Genomic DNA, 12,277 nt, shown 5'->3' with positions numbered 1-12,277 from the left:
AATCTCCCTCCTGCTCCCACCCTCCATCCAATGTGTTCTATTTTTATGAGTTAAATAAGAAAACAAGTGGCAATCAGAGATGCAGTCTAAAAAGTATATTTACAAATGTCAGTTCTCATCCAGCCTGATCTCATACAACACCATTTATACCCTCTTACCTCTCAAGTTTTAAAAACATATCTTCACAATGTAAGTCACAGGCACACTAGCAGTTCCATAATAAAACACCAAGTAGATTGGAATGTCCAAATTTACTAGAGAAGAAAAGTGGAATCAATGGCTATACTTTCAAATTGTAATCAACAGGAAATATAAGTTTTGAATTTTTTTCACCTTCGTACTTCCAAGTTAATAGAATTAAACCAGAATACTCCATTCTTTCACAGCCTCTAGCCAGGCAAAATCTTCCTGTATTGCTTCTCACTTTCAATGGATATAAAGCAGAGTCCTCCTAGGCACATTTTATATACCTGCAAAGATGCAGAACTAAACACTTCCATCTGTTCAATATTCAAACAAAAGACCTGTAAACCCTGGATGGTGAAAGTAATACTTCAGCAGTAGCACCAAAGCCTCAAATATGAAAAGATACCAAGAACGCCACTAGCAAACAAAAGGAGCTCAAGGCCGGGAGCAGTAGTTCACGCTTGTAATTCCAGCACTTTGACAAGCCAAGGTGGGAGGATTACTTGAAGTCAGGTGTTCAAGACCAGCCTGGGCAGCATAGCAAATTCACATCTCTAGAAAATTTTTTTAAAATTAGCTGGGCATGGTAGTACACACCTGTAGTCCTAGCTACTTGGGAGGCTGAGGTAGGAAAACTGCTTCAGCTCAGCAGTACGAGGCTGCAGTAGCTATGATCAGGCCACTGCAGTCCAGCCTTGGTGACAGAGCAAGACCTAGATAATTACAGTCTGTCCTGCTCCTATTTACATTAAAATCACTAAGTTAAATGCTTTCAATCCGCAGGATAAAAATTAAGTGAAATATGACTTTGGAGGTTGGCCAGAAAATAGGCAATGGAGAAACAGGCACTTCCCACAAAAATAAAAATGGCCAATAAGCATATAGAAAAGATTCAAGGCTGGGTGCAGTGGCTCACGCCTTTAATTCTAGCACTTTAGGAGGCCGAAGCGGGTGGATCATCTGAGGTCAGGAGTTTGAGACCAACCTGACAACATGGTGAAACCCTGTCTCTACTAAAAAATACAAAAATTAGCCAGGCACAGTGATGGGCACCTGTAATCCCAGCTACTTGGGATGCTGAGGCAGGAGAATCGCTTGAACCCAGGAGGCAGAGGTTGCAGTGAGCCGAGATCACACTGGTGCACTCCAGCCTGGACAATAGAGCAAGACTCCACCTCAAAAAATAAAAAATAAAAAATAAAAAAAAATGTTCCAAAGCACTAGAAATGAAACAAATGTAATGAAAACAATGAGATTTTCTGCTTAAATACCAGCAAAGAGGACAAATGGAAGGGGGACACTGGAGCTCCGCCCCTGTTGGTGGGAGTATAAACTGAACCAATTTTTTCTGCAGGATAATTTGAAAATTTCTACTAAAAATCTTTAAACTGTTTTATGTTATTTTCCTCCAGAAATTCTACTTCTATGAATTCAGCCGAAAAATCCTTGCTTGAGTTCATTAAAATATATATATAAGAAAATTTACTTCAGGGGTGGCAATGATTAACTTAATATACATCAAGCTTTTAAAAATGTTGATGACAAGGACATATTTACTGCCATAGAAATATGCCCAAAACATAGTGACAAAAGACTATATGTTATGATTCTACTTTTTAAAATGTTTATATGCATACAAAAGTATAAAAAGCAACAAACCAGAATGTTTTGCATGGCAAAATTAAATACTTTTCTTAATATTTTGTCTTCCAAATTATTACAAAAAGAATGTGATTTTCTTTATAATCAGGGAGAAGTATTGTTTTCATTTCGTTATATTTAAATTTCTTTTCTTTTACTTATTTTTTCTCATGTATGTATCACATGTACTCTAGAGAGCTTGAATCCCTACCTCTTGAGGTAAATCAGACCATTTCTGTCTCTGTCAACTTGCCTTTCTTGGACATTTCAAATCAATGGAATTATGCAATACATGCTCTCCTGTCTGGCTTTTATACTTAGCTAACGTTTTTGAGGTTGGTCCATGACATATAATAGGTTTTGGTAATTTGTTCCTTTCATTACTGAGTAGAAGTCCATTGATGGATATACCACATTTTGTCAGCAGAGAGCATTACAAACTTTGATATCAATTTCCTGTGGTCTAAATGAAACCCTTGGAACACAGGACTTACAGGGAAAGTTGCTGTGCATGTCAAAATAACTACTTAGCAGAACCAGCTTTGTCCTCAGGAGCCTGGACCGCTGCAGAAAATTTTACCATTTTGCAACTTCCTTTTTACAAGCAACTTTTGTGCTACTACAAATCACGACTTTTGAAGCATCTGATACATCCACCGAATAAGTATGAGCGTGTGTCTGAGTGGACAAGTGAAACCATCTATGCTATACTGCGTATTTTTTCCTGCCCCAGACTGGACCAGGGAATCTCTCAGCTTTCTAGAGTACCCTGTCTCCACTGACAAAGCTGAACAGTATTAAAGACCATACTTCCTTTGTTAGGGAGATTTGGAGGGGAGGCCCAACAGCAAGGGTGGAGAGGAAAAAGAGAGGGGAGCTTGTGGAACAGGAAGTCTCCCAGGGTCCGCGCATGGCTCCCCGCTGTTGAGGATGTTGTGGATGGGGAAGTGCTGATGGTGTCCTGAGGCAGCCTAGCACCTCCACTGGGCCCAGAAGGTCTTGACTTTGGACCCTTACCCATGTTCCAGAAGTGTTTAAAAGTTGTTTTTGCTTTTGTTCTTTTCCTAAATAATCATTACTTGGTAGTTAGTTATTAATCTTTCTTTGGGAGGGGGACGGGGCTTTAAAACTGAAGAACATAATTTTCATTAAAATATAAAAAATGGAAAAAAGTTACTTTGTAAACAATTTGCTATACAAACCAAATGGGAGCTATTGAGAATCTCAATAAAATGTTAAATGCATTTGCTGCTGTTAGAAGAAACAAAGAAAAAATTTAGAAGAAATAAAGAAAAAAATGCGTTTGCTGGCAGTAGTACCATTTGCCTAAGGTTGGGTCACTGTGTCATCATACTGTGGTGGGGGTATGTGTCGTGTATATGTGTGAAACTTTTCATCTCAGGGTAGGTCATAATCTTAGCTGCAGTTTTCCTTCCAAATAGGGTTACAAAGTAGTAAAACATGGACTTGGAAGTGACAGACCTGAGTGAATCAGCACAGCTTAAAGAAAAATCCAATAAAACTAACTTTTAACAATCCTGAGGTTGGTTTTTGAAACAGGTACAATTATTTACTCTAAGCATCTGGTTATGATCTTGAGTCAATAATACATACTGTCGTGACCCTATTTTTTTTTTAATGGAAATAGACGTTTCATCCAGAAAACCCCGAAACGCTGACTTTTTTTTTTTTTTAAGACAGGGTGTCACTCTGTTGCCCAAGCTGGAGTGAAGTGATGGATCTCAGTTCACTGCAGCTGGCCTCCCACCTCAGCCTCCCAAGTAGCTGGGACCACAGGCGCCACCGCGCCCAGCTAATTTATTGTATTTTTTGCACAGATAGGATTTTGCCATGTTGCCCAGGGTGGTCTCAAACTTCTAGACTCAAGTGGTTCACCCACTTCAGCCTCCCAAAGTGCTGTGACTACAGGCGTGAGCCACTGTGCCTAGCCCGCAGTGACTTTTTAAAACTTGAGTTCAAGCATCTCTTCTTAACTCCTTTAATTGGAGGTATCTCTTCTCTCATTCTCATCTTTGGTGTTTTCCCAGAGTTCACTGCTGACTGGATGTACAACATACATTTCAAAGTCAAGGCTGCCTGCAGTGGCTCGTGCCTATAATCGCAGCACTTTGGGAGTCCAAGGCAGGAAGATTGCTTGAGTCCAGGAGTTCGAGATCAGCCTGACCAACAGGCAGAAACCCCATCTCTACTAAAAATACAAAAATTAACCAGGTGTGGTGGTACAAGCCTGTAATCCCAGCTACTCAGGAGGCTGAGGCAGGAGAATCGCTTGAACACAGGAGGTAGAGGTTGCAGTGAGTCGAGATCGTGCCATCACACTCCAGCCTGGGCAACAAGAATGAAACTCCATCTCAAAACAAACAAACAAACAAACAAAACAAAACACAGAAACAAGAACAACTTTCTCGTGGAATAGTCTGTGTGTGCCACCTACTTAACCTACTGAACAAAACCCAGATCCTTTCTTATCCTCCCAGTGTGGCACTCTTTCAAGGTTCAGACTATCCAGAAATAAAAGGACTGGAAATAGCAAAGGCTATGTATTTGTGTAGTTTGAGTCTGAGGATGTTGCCAAGATAGTTGCTGAAACAATGAACAACTACGTGTTTGGTGAAAGACTTTTGGAGACTCATTTTATGCCACCAGAAAAAGTACAGAAAGAACTCTTTCAAGACTGGAATATTCCATTTAAGCAGCCATCATATCCATCAGTCACACGTATCATCAGAATCGGCACTTACACAAAAGCTATGGATGGAGGAGCGATTTAAAAGGAAAGAAGGATTACTCAGGAAGAAATTAGCTTAAGAAGGAAATGATTATGATGTTCCTTCTTTGATTTTACAGAAAATGGAAAGTATTTCAAAAACAAATCATCAGACATCTACAAAAGGCCAGGTTTTGTGTAAGAAGAAGAAAAAGAAAAAAAAAAAAAGAAGAAGAAAAAGGTTTTAGGTACTCCTGAGAAGACTGTGGATACCCAGGGGCCCACACCGGTTTGTACATCAACGTTTTTGGAGAGATGAAAATCTGAAGTGGCTGAAATGAATGATGATGAAGATAATGAAATAGTTTTCAAACAGCCCATATCCTGTGAGACTCAAACACCTACACGTTCACAGAAGAAAAAAAAAAAGATGAAGAAAAAGCAATCCGTGATTTTCAATGTATTATATATAAGATTTCTTCTGAAAAAATATTTTTATGAGAAAAATACAAAAAATTAGCTGGGCATGGTGGCTCATGCCTGTAGTCCCAGCTACTCGGGAGGCTTAACAGGAAGGATTACCTGAGCCCAGGAAGTTGAGGCTACAGTGAGCTGTGACCAAGCCACTGCTCTCCAGCCAAGTCAAGTCATTACATTTATCTTAGCCTATTCTAGGCTGACTTAAGTGGGATTTGTATTAAGAATACAATAGGCTACCTCACAGACATCTAAGTACAGAACTCAAAATAGGACCACACCATGGAACGCCTGGGATGGGAAGTGATTTTCCTCTCCTGCATGCCTTCACTCTGGACTTCCACTCCATGCTTGTGCTCTGCTCTGCGGATGAACATTCGGCATGTGCTCCAGGCTCCTCCAGCCTCTGAGGCTTTGGCTTGCCCTGGCAGTACCCCTGGTCCCAGTGTTACTGGACCATATAGATGCTCCTCTTCAAAAAATCTATCGAACACTCTCTGTGTCATTTCCAATGAGCAGGAGAGAGAATCTGATCTGCCTAGCAGTGAGGGTGGGAGTTCCCTAGTTGTCCCTGGATTTGTAGTGCTGCCCTATCCAGAGACTCGAGGAGGGGCCAGATATCCAAAAAGAGGGTGTGAGTAGGGCATCAGTAATACAGTCTACTTCTACTAGAAAGTATAAAGTAGAGGCAGTGGATCACACCTATAATCCCAGCACTTTAGGAGGCTGAGGCAGGTGGATCACTTGAGCTCAGGAGTTCAAGACCAGACTGGGAAACATAGAAAAACTCCATCTCTACTAAACATACAAAAAATTAGCTGGGTATGGTGGTACATACCTGTAGTCCCAGGTACTTAGGAGGCTGGGGTGGGAGCATTGCTTGAGCCCAGGAAGTAAGAGGCTGCAGTGAGCCAAGATCATGATGCCACTGCACTCCAGCCTGGGTGACAGAGTGAGACCCTGTCTCAAAAAAAAGAAAAGAAAAAAAAGTATAAAGTGGAAGCATCTGTATGCATGATTGAAGTCATGCTTTCCATCTATTTTTTCCACCTTCCCTTTTTTCTCTCTAAAACATTGTATCTCAAGCTTTTTCCTATGTTATCAAGTACTCATAAGCATTATTTGAATGGTTGTATCAGAATCCATTATCTGGACTCATTGTCATTTAGCCATCTGCAGTTGCTGGAGATACTGCCCTTTCTGCCACACTCAGTCACCCTTCTGACCTTGCTGTGTCCAGTTATCTACTAATACACACACTGGTCATTTAGGACTTAAAGTTAAGAATAGTTATCATGGTTTCTAACACTTCAAAAAGAATGTATCTTCCTAAAAATAGAATGGCTTGGAGTTTATACTATTAAAGCAAAATAGACAAATTGATGATGAAATTACTGTTTTACTTTCTTCTTGTGTCTATTTTCACTTCTCTGTCATTTTGATGGATACAGTTTCATTTGGAAGGATTTTTATTTCAAAACAGAAACAGTATATGACATGAGAATGGGAACTCTGAAAGGTTCAACTTTCTAGTTTACTAAGTTTGTCACAAAAGCTACTGATAGTCAATCATGACTGGCCTGTATTGAAAGTGAGTTCACATTATGTAAATCTTAAGCACTATACTTTCTATCAGATATAGAAAAATAGGTGGTGTGTTTGGAAAGGTATTCGGCTAGGAGTCAGGAAGCTTGACTGTTAGTCCCAGTCCTGCTTCTTCAGCTGAGCGCCTGTAGGTAATAACTCAGCAGCTATTTCTTAAATACCTAATGAATTTCAGGCTTTGTAGTTGGTCTGGGAATATAGACATAGATACTGCATTCATGATTCTCCAAGGCTCCCTTCCTCACCCAGCTCACAGTGAGCTTTCTTATGCATTGTGTAAATCTGTCTCATAACAGTCCCCTACTGTGTCTCCAACCTGCTTCCCAGGGCAGTTGTGAGGATCAAATGAGGGAGACTATGTGTGAAAGCAAATTGAAAATGATTTTAAAATGCAATAAAAATATGATCCATGGAAAATTATATAAAGATCCTTAGAATTTTAAATAAACAGTACATTAGGCTGGGCACTGTGGCTCACACCTGTAATCCCAGCACTTTGGGAGGTCAAGACGGGCAGATCATGAGGTCATGAGATTGAGACCATCCTGGCCAGCATGGTGAAACCCCATCTCTACTAAAAACACAAAAATTAGCTGGGCATGGTGGTGCGTGCCTGTAATTCCACCTACTCAGGAGGCTGAAGCAGGAGAATCACTTGAACCAAGGAGTCAGAGGTTGTGGTAAGCCATCACGCACTGCACTCCAGCCTGGGTGCAACAAAACAACAACAACAAAATTACATTAACCTGAATTTTCTATGGTTTTGATTTTAAATAGATATGAAAATTTCACAATGGACCACTGATATGGTTGAAAATCTTGGCTTGGTTATTCTCCAAGAAAATGATACAGTGGTTTGTATGATTAATTTTCTAAAATTGCTAGCCAAAAGAAACCAAAGCCTTTTTTGAGTTGAATGACTGGATCAAAGGAGCGTTGAACCGTATAACGGAGAAATGTTTTCTGTGTTCACTAACAGCTTGCCTTTGTTTGATTCCAGCTGCAGCATATCATGAGTGATGACGTCTGTGAGCAGGTGACTGACCTATACCTGGCAGAAAATAATAATGGGGCCACCAGAGGCCAGCCAAACACACAGAACTCAAGGAGCCTCCTGGAGTCAATGTATCAGCAGAAAGTTGAGCAGCTAATGTCAGATAAGAATTGCTTTAAGGTGAGAGTGGCTCAGGTAGTCAAATACCTTGCTGGTGACAATGTAAGTTGTTAGGATTCTCTGAACCAGAAGTTAAAGCCAGGGTACTCTGACCCCATGATTCTACTCCTGGAACTTTTTAGAGTTCCCAATGAGTTCACCAGAGAAATACAAAGTGGTAAGTAACTATCTTCCTGGACAATATACTTTGTTTCTTTCTTCCTTTTTTTTTTCAAAAAGACAAACACAAAAACAAAAAAACTAGTTATGTATGATTTTTACAATTTTGTATTCTTTTTCTCTGAACATTTATCATAGTACACTTTGTAAATACTATTGTTAGAAAAATGTTGGTGCATGAAATCTATGGTCATGGTCATTACAGAAAAGAAAACAGGCCTGGCACACACGGCTCACACTTGTAATCCCAGCACTCTGGGAGGCCGAGGTGGGTGGATCACTTAAGACCAGCTTGAGCAACATAGCAAAACCCCATCTTTGCAAAAAATACAAGAATCCAAAAATTAGCCAGGTATGGTGGCATGTGCCTGTAGTACCAGCTACTCAGGAGACTGAGGTGGGAGGATGGCTTAAGCCTGTGAGGTCAAGACTGCAGTGATCCCTGATCGGGTCACTGCATTCCAGCCTGGGTGACAGAGCAAGACCCTATATCCAAAAAATAAAAGAAAAAAAATGCAGATAACCAAAACAAGTCATCTTAGAATTCTTTCCTGAAATTAATATTGATTACATTTCTAGACTTTTCTATGTTTGAGTATATATTTTGAAAAAGTTTATACTGGACAAATGGTTTTTAACTTTTTTTTGAGACAGGGTCATGCTCTGTTGCACAGGCTGGAGTGCAGTGGTGAGATCACGGCTCACTGCAACCTCTGCCTCTTGGGTTCAAGTGATCATCATGCCTCAGCCACCCTAGTAGCTGGAATTACAAGCATGTGCCACCACACTGGCTAATTTGTATATTTTTAGTAGGGCTGCGATCCCTGTGTGTCTCTGGGCCAGCAGGTTCTTCCCCTCTGTAAACCTCAATGTTCCCCTTCTACAGAATGGGCAGAATTTCCTTCAGACAATACTTGCTCATCTGTTGGGTCCATAGAGAGGAATGGGGCATAGAGCTTTAGCAAGGAGCTGGACAGAGGCCAGAAGCAGTCAAGATCAGAGGGATGAGAGGGTCCCGTCACCTCCCTGATTGCCCAGGACCTCACTGAGTCCTCACATGCATGCCAAGATCTGTCCCACCAAGTCAGGAGCAAAAACCCTCAGCTCTGTCCCAGTACCGGGGCTGTAAGAAACCCATATCTCCTCTTGGGGCCTCCTGATAGGATGACTTCTCCCAGCTCATGCCATCCAAACAGGGAGAGCTGGTCCACGCCCAAGTTAGGAGAGCGCAGGGCAAATCAGTCCCCTCCAGCCACACACAGCCTGAAGCTGCTCTCCAAGGACCCCTCAGTCACAGAAGGTGCTGGTCCTCCTACAGTGCTGCCCCACACCCACCACCGCAGCCTCCTGGGGGTACAGTCAGGGGTGCCCTCCTTCGGGCTCTGCCCTCACACCCACTCCTACACAACTACTCTCCCTGTCGGCCGCCCCAGAGACCAGATTGGTTTGGGCCTCCACCTCAACAGGTCCGAACCACAATCTCTTCTGCTCCCCAGAAGGCCAGCTCCCGGCAGACAGGCAGTGTTCCCTCTTCATTCCACAACATAGAGGGCCCATCACAACCCTCTCAGCAGATGGTAGAGCTCCCCAAGCATCCTCTTAAAGAGGCTTCACCTTTGATGGCCACAAGCCCCAACATGACCTCCTCCCAGGGAGTGAATTTGGACAAAATAAAACATAAAAGCAGCATCTATTAAATTACCAGCAACATTTCCTACTAGGATTAACTCTCGGAGTGAGCAGTGTATTCCATTAGATGGATCAGCGCAGGGGTTAGCAAGCGTTTTCTGTACAGGGCCAGAAGGAAACTCTTTAAGGCTCTGCAGACCACTGGCTTTTAGTCACCACCTACTCAAACCCTCCCCTGTAGCAAGAAATCAGCCCTAGGCAAGATGTCAACAATTGAGTGTGGCCACATTCCCGGGAAACTTTCTTTATGGACATGGAAGTTTGCTTGTCATGTACTTCTCATGTGTCACAAGATACTATTCTACTTTCCATGTTTTCTACCATTTAAACATATAAAACCCATTCTTTGCTCATGGGCCACATAAAAACAGGCAGCAAGAAATTTGACCGTTAGACCAGCGGTGGCTGACCCCTGGATGGAGTATTAGAGCTTGGGTGCGCGCCCCACCCCAGGGCTTCCAGGAGAGGGAGAGCAGGCTGATGCCGCCTCCACCCGCATTGCTCTAGGAGAGGAGGCAGAGCTGGTGCTGTATGAAGTTTGGCTGCAGATCCTGGGCCAGCCCTACACCAAGGCCTTGGAGGACAAAACCAGCCCTGAGTTCTGGGCACTTCAGGGGAGCTGACCGGATGGGTGAAGTGGGGGGATCGGGGAAGAGGCCTCAGGAAGATGGGGGATGACTGGACAAGGCTTTGGTAGAGCTGTGACCCTCTCCATCCTCTCCTGACACCCCAGCTGACCCTCGTCCTCAGACCTCTGCCGAACTTTGACCAAGTGGTGGTGGAGGAATTGCAGTGGGTCCGGGGTGGCCCTGGGTGACCCAGGGTTCAGACCTGGGTTCTGGGGTTGAGGGCAGGAGGCTGGAAGAGATGACCACCCTTAGGCCCCCCAGGCTGCCCAGACCCCTGAAGTCTGTGATAATCCTCCCACCAGGCTGGACCCACTGACCGCCAGAGTGGGTGCCACCTTCTTCAGCACGGTGCCAGCTCAGGCTCTTGTGTGGGACTGTGTGTGTCAGGGTCTGCACACCTGCACACCCTGGGGGAGACAGAGGGCCTCTTGGTAGAGATGGTCATCCCAGACCTCGGTCAGTAACTCCTTCCCTCTGCAGGCCTCCTCCGTCTGTCCATTGGCCTCCTCCCTTGGGCTCGCTGCCTCCACATGCCCTAATCTGAAACCTGCCTCCCTTCCTCATGGAGCCCTCCAAGATGCTCCTAGCCCCAGCTCCCTGGTCCCGCAGCAACTTCTGGGCCCAGATTCTGCCTTCTCAGAAGTCTGGGAGGCAGGGCCCCCGCCTGGCCATAGCCTTCTTTGTCTGCTCTAGGCACTCCTAGCCCCAACCTGCTGGATGCCTCCATCCCTGGCTATGCTGTGGCTCTTCTCTTTCTAGGCCTCCTGCTCGTCACATTTGCCCTTGTCCTAGTGAGTGTCTGGCTGGACCCAGACTCCTTCCTGAGGGTCAGGCTGAGCCTTTGATGCCTTGAGCACTCGAGCTAAGCTGAGGGGTAAGCAGGCCCCTTTACACCCCTGATTCCCTCACCCAAGCCCAGCATCTCCTCACCCTCCAGCTGGGGCTGCAGGGTTTGGGGTCAGGGAGCTGGGCCTGATCCCACTGTCCCTGCCCTTCTTGTCAAGGTGCTGAAGTGGAGGGCCTCCCATGGGGTGTTCAGCCTGGGAGCGTAGACGCGCACAGTGCAGCACAGAGGACCCTCTCCAGACAGGTAAGTGGTTCTCCCTGACCCCCGACCCTGCTTTTGTTCTGGGTGGGATCCATCACCACCTCTGCCAGGGTCTTCTGCAAACACTCCCAGGGGGCTACTGTCGGCAGTGCCTTGGTGGTGCAGTCAATGTGCCAGAAAAGCTCCCCACTACTGTGGGAAGTGGCTCAGGCAGTCAAGCAGACTCCCCCAAGCAGGCCCCACCTACCCCTAACCTGTTCCCAGTTGCCTCCCACCAACCCTAGAAATGATGCTGGGGGCCGACAGAGACTGAACTTAGGTGCACAGGGGGCCAGGAGACCTGGGACAGAGAACAGGAGGTGTGGGGAGGCAATCTTCCCTCCCCCACTTCCCACTGCATAAGGGCCAGACAGTGGCACTTCCAGGTCCTGGAAGGACATGTGTGGACCCAACTCAGTTTCCCCTTTGTCTCATGGCCTTTCTTCTCCCTTGACCAGGGCTAGGTGGATGTGGGAGGAGACACAGCACCATCCTGGGTGCACTCAGACTCATTCCTCACTCCTGGCCTTCACTCCCTTTCCTCTACACACAGGTGACCCCTCACGCTGCTGATCCCTCTGCTGAAACCCAAACTCCAAGCCTCTCTTCTCCCCACCTTCACCTTGTCCCACGGCTTCCACAGACAGTGCCTCAACCCTGAAGCTCTGTCTGGGGTTGAGGGCAGGAGGCTGGAAGAGATTACCTGCCTTAGGTCCCCCAGTTCCAACACCACTGACTTTCCCAGGAACTCAGAGCCAGAGAGGGCCAGGGTCCAGCCCAAGGTCACACAGCCAGGGACTTCTTCCCTCCTACACCCCCAAGGACTGGACTTGCAGGGCTGGGGCAGAGGTGGGGTGGGGGAAAGCAATGCCTTGTCAACCCACACAGGGAACTCCACTCCC

At 45.1% G+C, this 12,277-nt stretch overlaps 1 protein-coding gene and 1 pseudogene across 1 annotated transcript in view; one reads left to right on the top strand and one right to left on the bottom strand.

The window, feature by feature from the left end:
• FBXO22 (F-box protein 22) overlaps nt 1-12,277 on the bottom strand; it is a 278,566-nt gene that overhangs the window by 166,696 nt on the left and 99,593 nt on the right. The window lies entirely within an intron of this gene.
• LOC126959310 (uncharacterized) lies at nt 4,088-10,282 on the top strand (annotated as a pseudogene).

The sequence above is a fragment of the Macaca thibetana genome, chromosome 7 (genome assembly GCF_024542745.1).
Source record: "Macaca thibetana thibetana isolate TM-01 chromosome 7, ASM2454274v1, whole genome shotgun sequence".
NCBI classification, from domain to species: Eukaryota; Metazoa; Chordata; class Mammalia; order Primates; family Cercopithecidae; genus Macaca; species Macaca thibetana.
This window is presented reverse-complemented; position numbering and strand designations above follow the sequence as displayed.